Source organism: Ptychodera flava, chromosome 1 (genome assembly GCF_041260155.1).
Source record: "Ptychodera flava strain L36383 chromosome 1, AS_Pfla_20210202, whole genome shotgun sequence".
Classification (NCBI taxonomy): domain Eukaryota; kingdom Metazoa; phylum Hemichordata; class Enteropneusta; family Ptychoderidae; genus Ptychodera; species Ptychodera flava.
Window position 1 is genome coordinate 5858247 of NC_091928.1, and position 13251 is coordinate 5871497.

At 35.8% G+C, this 13251-nt stretch overlaps 1 protein-coding gene across 2 annotated transcripts in view; it reads left to right on the forward strand.

The window, feature by feature from the left end:
• The first annotated feature begins 665 nt into the window (after positions 1-665).
• Positions 666-13251, forward strand: part of LOC139124255 (uncharacterized) — a 48896-nt gene continuing 36310 nt past the window's right edge. For both annotated transcript variants that reach the window (XM_070690549.1, XM_070690429.1), the window contains exon 1: positions 666-751. The gene's annotated coding sequence lies outside the window, so the exon portion shown is untranslated. The remainder of the gene's footprint in view (positions 752-13251) is intronic.

Genomic DNA, 13251 nt, shown 5'->3' on the forward strand with positions numbered 1-13251 from the left:
TGAACTGACAATATACAGTTAGATATCGAATTGAAGAGCTGGTGCCCTAAAAGCCAGTGAGGACATGCAAATCACTGAACACCGAAGGCGCAAAGCAGTCGGACACGTCCCTTGTTCATCGCTTCAGTGGTCAGCGGGTATCAATCGCTGTCTCAATCATACACAGATAAAGCATAAGGTACTCCAACATGATAACGACAATATCTTCACGGAAAGTTGCAGATCAGACCAAACTGACAACCTACGAACTGTCGGTCGAAGATCGAATTACAATATCTCTTGCTCACTTGTCTTAATGCACGCCGATTATGATGATGTTGCCTTCCGAGCAATTTCAGTTTTCGATACCGGAAGCACTCAACTGACGTTGGGCGAAGCTGCTTATCTGTTGGAAAACCCGCAGCAAAGATGAAGAGCCATATGACGGAAACGCGAAACTGCTTTCAATTTTCTATTCGAAGACACAGTCCACTTCATGTCACTCCCCCGGAGAGACTCACCCACAGAAAACACCATCCCCAAGGGCGAGAGTCCTAATATCAGTAACCAATGACAATCGTCGACTTCCTGATCAAGGACCCCGTCCTGAGGGAGATCACCTAATCTTACCGTAAAAACTCTTTCCGATCACGTGGCATATTTGCATACATAGCACCGCTATATAAGGGGAGACGATGCAGAGGATTGGATGATCGGCGCTGGAGATATCGCTAACGGCCAGGGTATCTGGAGAAGATAGAAGCAAAACAAGGTAAGGCAGTCCTTAGTGAATCTCTTTTACTAAATGAGGTATATTTAAATCGCGCTCAGACAAGTTCTGCTTTTTAAGCTTTACATGCGCTTTGTAAATGTATTCTTGAGGGCAACTTTTCACACTGTTTTCAGCTTCAATGATATTAGCAACGCAGTGCACGTAATCATCATGAATTATGTGCATAAACTTCAACAGCATCTTCAGTTGAAAACATTTCCATGCATCTTGTGACGAGCTAGGACTTCTCGGGAAGGCTCCAATGTGCTTTCGTTAACTACAATGTTTTCGAATAATATTTTCATTCTTCATATGGAGGTCTTCCGCATTCAAAACTTCGATGCAACAACGTTTTGCAGCGGCGACACGCATTACGGCGACATTGTTCGCTGTCCTTCTTATCTTAGACTCGAGTAATCGTCGCTATCACATTTTAATTCACAATTTTCGAGCGACGAAAATTCTTGGAGAGACTTCCAGAGAGTATCAGTTGTTTCTTTGCGCAAGGACTTTCTGTTTCCACTTGACACAATAAAGTGGATAGGGGATTTCTCTTACAAACTTTATCACAAAGGTGACATAGCTGTTACCTATTCATATTAAAGGGACATAGTCGCAATTTTCGGTGTTTTCCACGTCAAGAAATACATTCTTAAACCAGCCATGTATTCACGTATTAAGGTTGATATCACAAGATATTAGAGTCTCCTAGAACCCCAGTGACATATCATTCACAGAGATTGGTAGTCAGCCAGTCTAAGAGTATCTCTCGGATCGCTGACAATTATACCCGGTCGCTGCCGGAAATTGTATTCTTGTTTATCCAAACAATTATGACCCCTAGAAATAAATGATTTGTCTTTCATTATATCCGCACGTTTCAAGTTCCTGACCTATTTACATGAAAGTTTCAATGAGACAAAGTTATGGAATATAGCGCAAAACATGGCAGTCATTGAGAAAAGATGTGACGCACGTCAGGTTACACAAGTAAGTCAGTTGGTACCTTAGGGTCTTTAGGATATTCTCATTTACTTATGTGCCAAAAACATCAAGGTATTTAGTAAATTGGAGGATACACACTGTCAAACTCACATTATTAAATATCAGGATGTTATTCATTCTCTCTCCGAGCAAGTAACTTTTATCCAAGCGCGCATGTCTGTACCTTTATGATTGTAAAAATATTATTTGAGTAAGACAGCTAGGAAACACATAATTCAAATGATAGACAGCGCACGATGCATGCATAATTTTTACACTGTTATCTTTACTGCAAAAGCCCGTATAATTTTATCCCCGAAGGAAAGCTGCTGTCGATAGTAGTTCTGACATTTTAAAAATCAATACAGAAATTCTAGAAGGAGGATTTCAAAGCAGCATCAGAGCTGTGAGACTCACCAACCGATTATTAAACATTTCAGGTTAAAAATAAAACAACAGTTAAATGCTTTCATATCCTTTCTTGCTGCGTGTACATTGCAAATTTTTATTCCAAGGCATTTTGAATGTAAGAGGACAGAAATTCTGACACGTAGGCTTATACATTTCAAGATCAGTTCAACATATGTAACCAATAAGTGGAGAATTATTTTTAGTGTGAAACAAAACTAAATTTGCCTTTTGTGATGGAATTTAGAGGTAAGGAGATGTCACATTTTGTTCGTGATTTGTTGTAAACACATAATTCGCCTTCATTCCTGCTGAAAGGGAAACCGATTCACACTACAAAAGTGAATGATCTGCTGTAGATGTGGAGATTGTATAATTTTCAAGAGGTCATATATGGATTATCTTTTTATATTACCATAAATGTTCGTGCGACCTATTGCATCAGCAGTGTCAACAAGAGAAAAACTGACGTCGGCAGGTCGCAATCAATGACGCCAACACACCTAGTGGGGGAATTCGTGACTTTTCTAACGCCAGAGTGTCTGAATTTTGATGTGTTTCGTGCGAAACCAGAAACCAGAAACTTCGGCTATAACACGATGTGATTTTCCTCAGTTGCCTCGACCAAAGTGGGCTCATTAAACTTTTAACCAATGCGATAAAGTGAAAAGTAGCGATCACGATAATTCGATGAACAGTTATCGGCCCGGTAAAATTGTACTCAGTTAAAATGGTTGTTGCGTTCGCAACGGGACACTCACCTGCCACATAGGCCCACTCTCTTAATTGGAATCCCATATTGCCCCGATGGATCGTTTTTTACCCGTTATCGACGGAAACCGATCAGCCCCTGCGGCAATTAAAGCGTATTGGGTTAAATCTACCCATTTGCAGAGCTAATTCGTACGAATGGACACTACCGCACAGGACATCCAGCGAACCCGCGACGATATCCAGGGTTGTACAAACCACTTGTGTATCAATTTACAAGTCTATTAAGGGAAAGGGAATCATGTCTTGTCTATATGTACAAGTTGTATGAGCAAGTCAAGATGCCCTGAAGGTTTAGTATCCGTTACATTAAACTACCCCTTACATTCGCAGATGTCTCGCATCAAAATAAAGAATAAACGACTCGGGAATATCGCCCACTTTCTAATAGTAAATAATATCTACACGTTACATATTAATTTTACAGGAATGATGAAAATTAAGTTATCCGACAATGTTATATTATCTTCCAAATAACGCAGGGTAATTTTCCAAATTACATTGTCTGTACATCAGATGGGAAGATTTCACAAACATCTCAGCTATTTGAGCCGCTATGTCAATTGAAGGGCTATTTTAACGTCACATTGATTTTTGCCGGTTTCACATTTCACGAAAATTTCATGTGAGAAAAATTACAGCAAAGAAAACTCTCCTTAACACTTTTCAAGCAGCTATGTTTAGTATGAATTGAAGACAAAATCCATGGGAAGGTGCTAATTGCGTCCTTGTGCAAGTCACTCACTTTACATGTACTTCCATTGAACATTATCGGCATCTTCAAATAAGCGGACGGTGGCACACAAGAGAGTCTTTCTATACTTTCAAACGGGTACTTGCTATGTGATTTCGTCTGACTCTGAGCCGTCACAATGAGAAAAATCTTTTCCGTACGGCAAGTCGTTGATGCTAGCCGTCTTGTTTTGAAGTCAGGGAAACGTTTTGTCAAAACAAATTCGGTTATTTCGAAATAAAATGGGGTTATGTAAAGATTAACAAAGCTGTTCACATCTCAACAGATTTTTGAGATACAAAGTAGTATTTTCCATTATTTTGATTACTTTCGTTTTCCACATGCGACTTTAACTGTACAAAAACATTTTAACAGTATACATATGGTGATGTTTGCAAACCAATTAGCAGGCAGAAATTTAGCAACATTTCCAAAAAACCGTTACTATCTATTTTGAAATATGTGTATTCAAGTGTATCTGCACAATGGATATGGAAGCTAATTTTGTTCGTACAATGTAGAAAATTTCAGACCTGAGAAGTTTTGTTTTTCCTTGTGATGGCGAAATTGGCAAATAATATCTTGAGATATATTTACAGAAACTTTAGTAGATCTTATAAACAAGTGTCCCCTCTAAAACAAACAAAAGCAACTCATTTTCTAGTCTCCATTGAGTTGAGATGCAAATTTATATCAAATGTCTTTAAACAGCTACGCCAGAATCAATGGATGGACCCAGAAAAGTAAATGCGGTTTTGTCGTCCTGTTTGAAAATTGCACGAACGGCAGCGGGAAACTTAGGAGCAAAAAATTCTGTCCAACGGGGAACATATCTCGTGGTTATTAAACCCGTATCAAATCACGGAAAATATTTCATGCAGCTGCAGAACGCGTCAAAAGCGATGGCTTCTCTGTTTGACGACCTCTCAGGGGTCGTCGTTACATGTTGAATTGAACCAGCAAAGGAAATGTGTCCCCTTACCCTATTTAGATAAAGCTCCCCCAACAAAGTTCAGCAATGTGAAGCGCTGATGACCGATAAAACACATTGTACCACTTTCAATTTTTTGAATATTGATGTTGTTATAGTTGTTTACTTTATTAAAGAGTTCCATGTGAACTTATCTCAAACACAAATATACATTTTTTTTTTCAAATCATCAGCTGCGACATCAAATCTATTTGGTGTATCTATAAGACAAGTGTCGTAAATAATGCTTAATAATAAAGAGGAAAAGCCATATAATTAACCACGCGGTGTGATAAAGTTGACGATTCGCCGGATAAAATCTCTTTATGAACAAGACATTTGTCATTAAGAAATGTTAAAGGTTATTTAACATTGCTTACCCTGTTGCTGTCACCTTTTTGTACCGTTCTTAGTATTTCTATGTGAGTAAGCAATTTGAACTTTATCGGGGAGATGGAAACACACTTTTCACAGCTTACAGTTAATAGATAAAGGCGTACGTTTCAGTGAGTATATCTTTCTCCCAACGTTTGCTTTTAAAATGTTTGATTTTACGGAAAACTATGAAGATAGATCAGACTCTTCTGTCACCAATGATTGGAAATGTACTAAAATTACAAGGCGGTGGGCAAGTTGAAGTCGGCGCCAGGGCATATAAACAGTGTAACATTTTATTTTTGTGCAAAGTTACGTCGTTGGTTGAATTGAGCTAAAAGTTCCGTCCCCCTAAACGATAAAATTTCGTTCTTTGAGCTTCTGGGATTATTTTAGACGGTCCCTTATTTTGCATTATAAGTAGGACTAGCGACACCTTCGTAATATTGCCATGTAAGTAGCAGGTGTGAACAAGCCACACTATACTTAACTCAAGGCCTTTCGGTACGGTCCCGACTGATTTCCCCGCAAAATGGATATATTTCAACCTCACCGAACTGTTTCATCGAAGAGCCATATGTTAATACTATGTCTGACGTTGCTTTTTAGAGTCCACTAGTTATCAACACATTACCATGTTTTAATTGTTCAATCGATGTTGCTTGCTAGATTCTTGTCGGATCTTTTCTGTACAAGGCAAGTTTGACCACTGATGACTTTATTCTTGTGTTCAGCGTCCCCAAATCCGTCTACTTAAGTCTTAAATGTTAATGTTCAAATGTGGAACGACGAAAGAAATAGTCCGTAGAAACCTTTGCGTTTATTCGACGACGCGAGTTATTGCAAACTTCACACAAATACACAACTTCGCATTTCCAAGGGCCGTAAATGGCAAAGGATCTTGACACATTCTGTCTATAGGAAGTGAGAAAACGCGAAGTATTAGAAAAGTCAAATGTGTGTATAATTGAAAAGAGAGTAAGGGAAGAAATATACCGCTGTTAATAGTACTGTAATCACTATATCACCACATATCCGCCATGAGGATATAAGTCCCTGAAGACGATTTTGAGATTTAGACTGCAACTTAATGAGCTAAAATGATCAATTAAACTCCAACCACATACATACGGAAACATGGACAGTGTATGCTTGTAACACATGCAGTGTCTTCGCTGTAGAATATTTGCCACTGTTATTCGTCATTGTAACTTTGAGACCGTTATCTTTGAAGTTTGTTTATCTGTCTGTCTGTTTGTCTGTCTGTCTGTCTGTCTGTATGTATGTATGTATGTATGTATGTATGTATGTATGTATGTATGTATGTATGTATGTATGTATGTATGTATGTATGTATGTATTGATAATGACAAGAATTATACATATATATATATATATATATATATATATATATATATATATATATATATATATATATATATATATATATATATCATTGTCTGTCAGTCGACCAGTCAGTCAAGCAGGCAGTCTGTCTGTCTGTGTGTCAGTGTTAATCTACCACACTGCCTACTAACCTGTATAGCTAACTGAATCTGTACGCCTCTCTTTATGAGAAGCTTCTTTATGTCTATAACGCGATGTTCATCATTAATAATTGATTCTTTACCCTAAAGACGAATCGCTATTGGAAAATTTAACCGTACTGTTGTTTTAATAAAGCCAAGAAGTAAATTAACTCACTTGATATCGTCAATAAACAGTAAAACGTGAGCATGTATGCTTTAAATGTGCATTGGACTTGAAAAAACTCAATGTCTTATAGTCTGACTTCGTTCAATGAAGCGAAAAGTTTACCCAAGGAAAATTAAACAAAAAGTAGGAAAATATGTACTTCGTGGCCTGCATTACGCTTTACACCCGAAGGCCCGTGCGCAAAGGTCGCATTTTCAATTGTAAGGGATACTGTATGAAAGTTGGATGAATAGAAGCCTTGGTTGTACAGAAATGTAGCAAGAAAAAGGGAAAAACGAACAGATGTAAAATGCCACCTTTTCCCTGATGGTGGCAAATCGCCTCTATACATTAATTGCATCTTTTAAGGCTAAGCTAACGTGAACTTTAACCTTTACGTGTTATTTCTTTGCTTCATTTGCATAATCACAGTGATTAATGCACATATCTTCGCTCCGGGTTTTTTTGGCCTATTTGCAGCTGAAGCCATGTTTCCTGATGGGTGTTTACAATTAGTCTCCATGGTGTGTGTGGGTGGGTATATATATATATATATATATATATATATATATATATATATATATATATATATATATATATATATATATATATATATATATATATGTATATATATATATGTATATATATGTCATCCACAGTGACATCGTTGAGATATTTTTCACCGGCCTTTTTTACAAAACGTGAAAAATACATACAAGTGATTGCATCTGTGGGGCTTATGCATAGTTACAAAATCTCATTAAGCAGACAACTTTTGGAGTGAGGTCTCCCTCAATCTAAAACTAAAAAATAAATACTTCGACAGATTTACTAGGGTGTGAGGATTATGGGAGTTAATTAATCTTTTAAAGTTTAGTTGTGTAGGGGTTTTATAGTAACGTTCAGGTATAAATTGTTTGCGTAAATTACAGTACAAGGGGCATATTAGACAAAAATGCAATTCAGTTTCAACTTGGTTCAATACACATAGCATACATAGTCTATTTGCCCTAGGTAACTTTTGGATTCGTCCACTTTCAATATTCAAACTATGATTGGATATTCGAAATTTACACAGTGCTCTCCTAAATACATCCACAGTGACATCGTTGAGATATTTTTCAACAATTAAATCACTTTTAAACAAGCGATAAGTGTCTAGTTTTGAATAAGTTTCCAGGTTCGTTCTCCATTGTTGAACGCCTATATCAAGTGTTCTCTGTTTGAATTCAGACAAAAAGAAAGTCTCATTGCCTACTGTCTGCATGTTCCAAATTATACCAAAACCATATGAAAATAAGAGATCTTTGACATTTTTGGCCCAGCAATTAAATCCTTTCTCTGCCATCTCAAACTGGTAATCATAGCATTGCTTAATGTACCTGTTATTTTCTACATGTAACAATTTAACCAGTATTTGATAATGCGAGGAAATCTGTATGTTTTTAAGCAATGCCTTCCAAGTTCACCTAAGACAGCAGAGTTACATGAGGTATAACTAACGTGGAGTAAGAATTTACAAAATGATACGTGGACCTGTTCTATATCATTACCATCGTGAAACCCAAGATTTCACAGCCATACATCAATATTGGGAGGATTTTTGGTCAAATATTCTTAAAGCTATTTTGATATTTAAATTTTTAAATTTACTTAAATATTTCTTGACATTGTAAGTGGCTTTTTTACCTTGTCTGGCAAGGTTTTCTTGTGCCATTGACCAGATCCCAGTAGAAGACAACGTTAAGCCAAGGTAATTAAAGTAAGGAACTGTTTCAACTCTGACTCTCTCCAAATTCCATTTTTCGTAGTTTTTTAGTCTCCCCCTCTTCTGAAAACAACAATTTTTGTTTTGGTAGCATTAATTTTTAACTTCCACTGTTTACAGTACAAAGAAAGTTTATCAAGTTGTCTCTGTAAACCAATTACAGTACTACTCGTGAGTGAAAGATCATCGGCAAAAGAAAGATACAATAATTTTAACATCCTACGTAAACACCATCATAACGCCACTTTTAAGTGTTTCCCCAATGTCATCGATGAAAAGGTTGAATAAAAGAGGAGAGAGAACTGAACCCTGTTGTACACCATAAGTACAGTTAAAGAATTCAGTGATGCCATGAGGTGTTCTTACACATGACTTGACATTTGTATACATAGACTTTAAAACTTTTAACATTTTTCCCTTCATTCCCAACTTTAACAATTTATAAAACATGGAATTGTGATCTATTCTATCGAAGGCTTTTTCAAAGTCCACGAATGCACAATACAAACGAGATTTATGTTTTGACAGATATTTCCATATTGCTGTATCTAATACAAAAATATTATCAATCGTACTAAAATGCTTTTTAAAACCAGCCTGTGCTTCCGTAATAGGACAGTGAATTTCAACATATGACGATATACGGGTATACATGATGTTACAAAAAATTTTACTGATGATTGGAAGCAGGGTAATACCCCTATAGTTACCAACTAAATCTCGGTTCCCTTTCTTAAACAAAGGAACTATCATTCCTTTCACCCATTCCAAAGGAAAACAACCACTGTTTAGAATCCCATTAAAGATATATAACAGAATCTTTCGAAAATCTTTCCACTGTACTTAAAAAATTCTACAGGTATTCGTCAACCCCGGCTGTTTTCCCAAGTTTAAGTTTCTCCATTGCCAAATCAATTTCACTGGATGTTATCTCGCTGTCTAAAATGCTAGTATCTACATCAACACCCTCTATTGGAATATCACTCATAGAGTCTTGTAACGAAAATGACTCGTTAACAAAATCATTGACTTGGGAGTAAAACTCTTCATAACCTTCATCTACATTACCAGGTGTGTTATACAAAGAAGAAAAATAAATAAACCAATCCTCTGAAGTTATGGACTCGGATGGTCCTGGAGTGTAAGTTTTCATCATGGACCAAAAACGTTTTGAGTTTTGGTCTTCAGCAGCTTCCTCAAACATTCTTTGCTTCTGGATGTCATGATTTTGTTTCTTCAACTTAATAACATTACGGTAATGTTTTGAATAACTTTAAATTCATCATACGATGTAGCTGTAAAAACAGATTTATGGATCTTCAGTGCCTGTTTCACTTTAGATTTAAGTTCATTGCACTCTTTATCCCACCAATCATTTTTTCTTAACCTTACTTTCTTCGGTTTACAGATTTTCATAGACACTATGGATTCATAAATTGCATCATTCAGAAGTGAAACAGCCTCATCAATATTACCCTGAGTAATAAGCTGTCGGATCTTTGTTACAGTGACATGGACAGATACATTATTCCAAAAACTATTACATTATCAAGAAAATCGTTGTTTCATTTATAGCAAAACAAATTATTATATGGAGTTTACAGTCTTTTGAACACAACTATCAGGCTGGCAAAGCAAATCAAGTTCAAAAACAAGTGGTTGGTGGTCAGATTCGACTCTCGTATCAACACAGATATATTTAAAGGTATATGTCACTTGCGTGCAACAAGAGATAATCAACAACACTCCCACCATTTCTTGTAATACAAGTCAAGTTGCCACTTCCGTGGTCTTTAAAATATCTGCCGTTCATTATTTTGAAGTTAGTACTCTTACAAAGCTATATATATATATATATATATATATATATATAATATATATATATATATATATATATATATATATATTATATATATATATATAATATATATATATATATATATATATATATATATATATATATATATATATATATATTATATATATATATATATATATATATATATATATATATTGACTTTAGTTCCGTTTTGCGTAGCAAAAATGTGTATTGTTCAATCGCGGCACAACCTAAAACCCTTGACATCGAATCAAGACATTAATTTCTAGCTGCCCGAGTACATCGAAAGAAGATCAGGACTCTCATCAGCCAGAAAATACGTTTGCCGGTGTGCATTACAGCATTTTCAGGGTTAACCGCCTATTCGATATATGTAGCGTATACACTTACAGCGAAAACTAAGACATACAATGCCACTGTGCGACGGCAAAACAGGAAGATTTAATCACTGATTCACGGTAAAACTAAACATTCAGGACTGTACTTAAGTCATCTGAAGAGAGGTTGGGTCATTCGATATTTGAAACAGCAGACAAAAAAAAAGAAAGAACATTATTTAACACCGAGAGGAATTCACGATGTTGGCCACAAGGAAAAGTGAAAACAACGTTGGCTTGAAATATGATGAATATTTCATCATATATGTTTGCAGGGTTTGAAATAAAAACTGCTGGTTTTCTAATGGCATGATTCAGGATTTGAATTTGCCGAATGGACAAAGAGCACTGAGCTTTATGAAATCTCATCGGATAGGCACCGATGTACTCTTCTAAAGCGAATCATCAAGATCAAAATATTGCATCTCTATCTAATTTTGGATATTGCACAAGGAGGTAAAGTGTCATATCAAAAACTAGACTCATAAAATGTTTACGAAAGGAATATGAGATTGAAAATATTTCTTTCTATAAAGGCTGCCGTGGTATGTATGGACCTTGTCTTTTTTCGAATCACATGCGTTCGTCATTGTGATGGATATGTATCGAAACCAACTTTTATTCTACAACAAAAGTCAATATGTCAGCTCCGTTGACCTCTCAGGAATCACGCAGTGTTGGCATGTAAATGAAATGCCAAACATTCGTTTTAAGGTAGTATGCGCCTCGAAAGTGAAGGGCTTATCAACTTTTGCTCGAACTTTTCTTAGGGAATCTTTCAATCATTCACTTTCAAAATCGAGAATAAAAAATCGGGGGTCACCGTGTAAATTTTGGTACAACAGAAACAAATAACTCAAGATTTACCGCTATTTAAAAATCAAAATGGCCACCATCCCTGAGTTAACTCTATGGAGAAAAATAAAATTTTCGAATTTCGAAAACAAAAACCGGTGAAAAGTATTCTTACACCAAGAGCTAACACGATTGGAACTAATTTGGGAGAATTGGATCTTCAGATTTTTTAGATTTTTTCAAAAGTTTTAGGTGCCCTATAGCTGATTTTTGCATTATTACAAATTATTCATAAACACAAGTGTATAACGTATTAAGCAGATGAAACTACATTGCAGATGAAACTGACGTTACTTCACTATCCAATTATCCCAAATTAGTGCCAATCGTGTTAGCTTTAAAATAAACCACGTACAAGAGGTAGATCTGAAAAGAATTGTAAAAGTTTGAGAGTCCAAATATCTGTTTCCGAGGCGCGTTCTACCTTAAAAGCACAAAATCGTGAGTGTTAGCACAACCTTGTGTCTCGGTAATTCATTCGGAATTCTCTCAAGTCCTATTTACAGGTTCCTCAAACAACTAAAGAGAAAATTTAAAGGACAACACTGCGTAAAGGTGAACAAGACAACAACAAAACAAAGAGCGACAAAACATAGGAAAATATTTTCAAAACTAAAGCAAACAAATTATCAAGTACATCCTTCAAAATATAACATGTCAATTGTTAATATTATACCAATCACTAAAAATGTTATGATTGTACGAACCAATTCATTAAAATTGTTTGTTTTGTTGAATTGGCAAATTTATAACATTAATATATATATATATATATATATATATATATATATATATATATATATATATATTTATATATATATATATATACATATATATATATATATATATATATATATATATATATATATATATATATATATATTATATATATATATATATATATATATATAATAAAGTTTCTGACTATCACAGTAACTCTTATCACTTTGTGGTAAAACTTAAAACTTTGGTGAGGATAATCGATACAGGTATATTAGTGCGCGATCCAATTTACGGGAACAAATGATAGTGATTTATGTTAAAGAAAAGGGATTTGTAACAGGTGTTACCAAATGTGCAAAAGGACCGACTTCTATTTGTTGCGATTATTTTTTGGGTGAAAAAAGTTCGATGATTCACTGAAATAGTAAATTGTATGTAAAAATAATCTCATAATGGAAGTATATCTCTCCCTGTCTAGCAAAAACACGACTTATTTCAGCCTTTCACTTACAAATCCCGACCCGTAGCAGGTTCTTTTACCCGTCTGCGTTTCGTTGCTGAAATTATTTATAACACATCAAATCTCAAATCACTCTCTGTCAGAAGCTCAACAAGGGAGCGAACGCGCTCAGTTTAAGACAATGAATTATTTTTTGCTCAGTTTGACTGACTGACTGACTATTTTCCCCGCTCATTGCGCATGCGGAGGTCTTTGCGCACCCAGGGGATCACTGCACACCCAGAGGTCACGAGATCTTGTTCTGGGCGTGTGCTACTCAAAAGAGCACGCGACTCATCAACTTAGTCGAATCGTTTTCGTCTTGAACCTAGAGGCGTTGAGAATCTATAACGAGACCACAAGGGGGAACAGTAAAATCGTGAGCAGGGCGATATAAAAGCCAGGTCTCTCAACACTCGCGAGTGTGTTGTCTTTGTGCCGTATATTCTGATTACATTTACTGTTTAGAGATGCGGAACGTCTCGCAGCCCTTAGCAACATT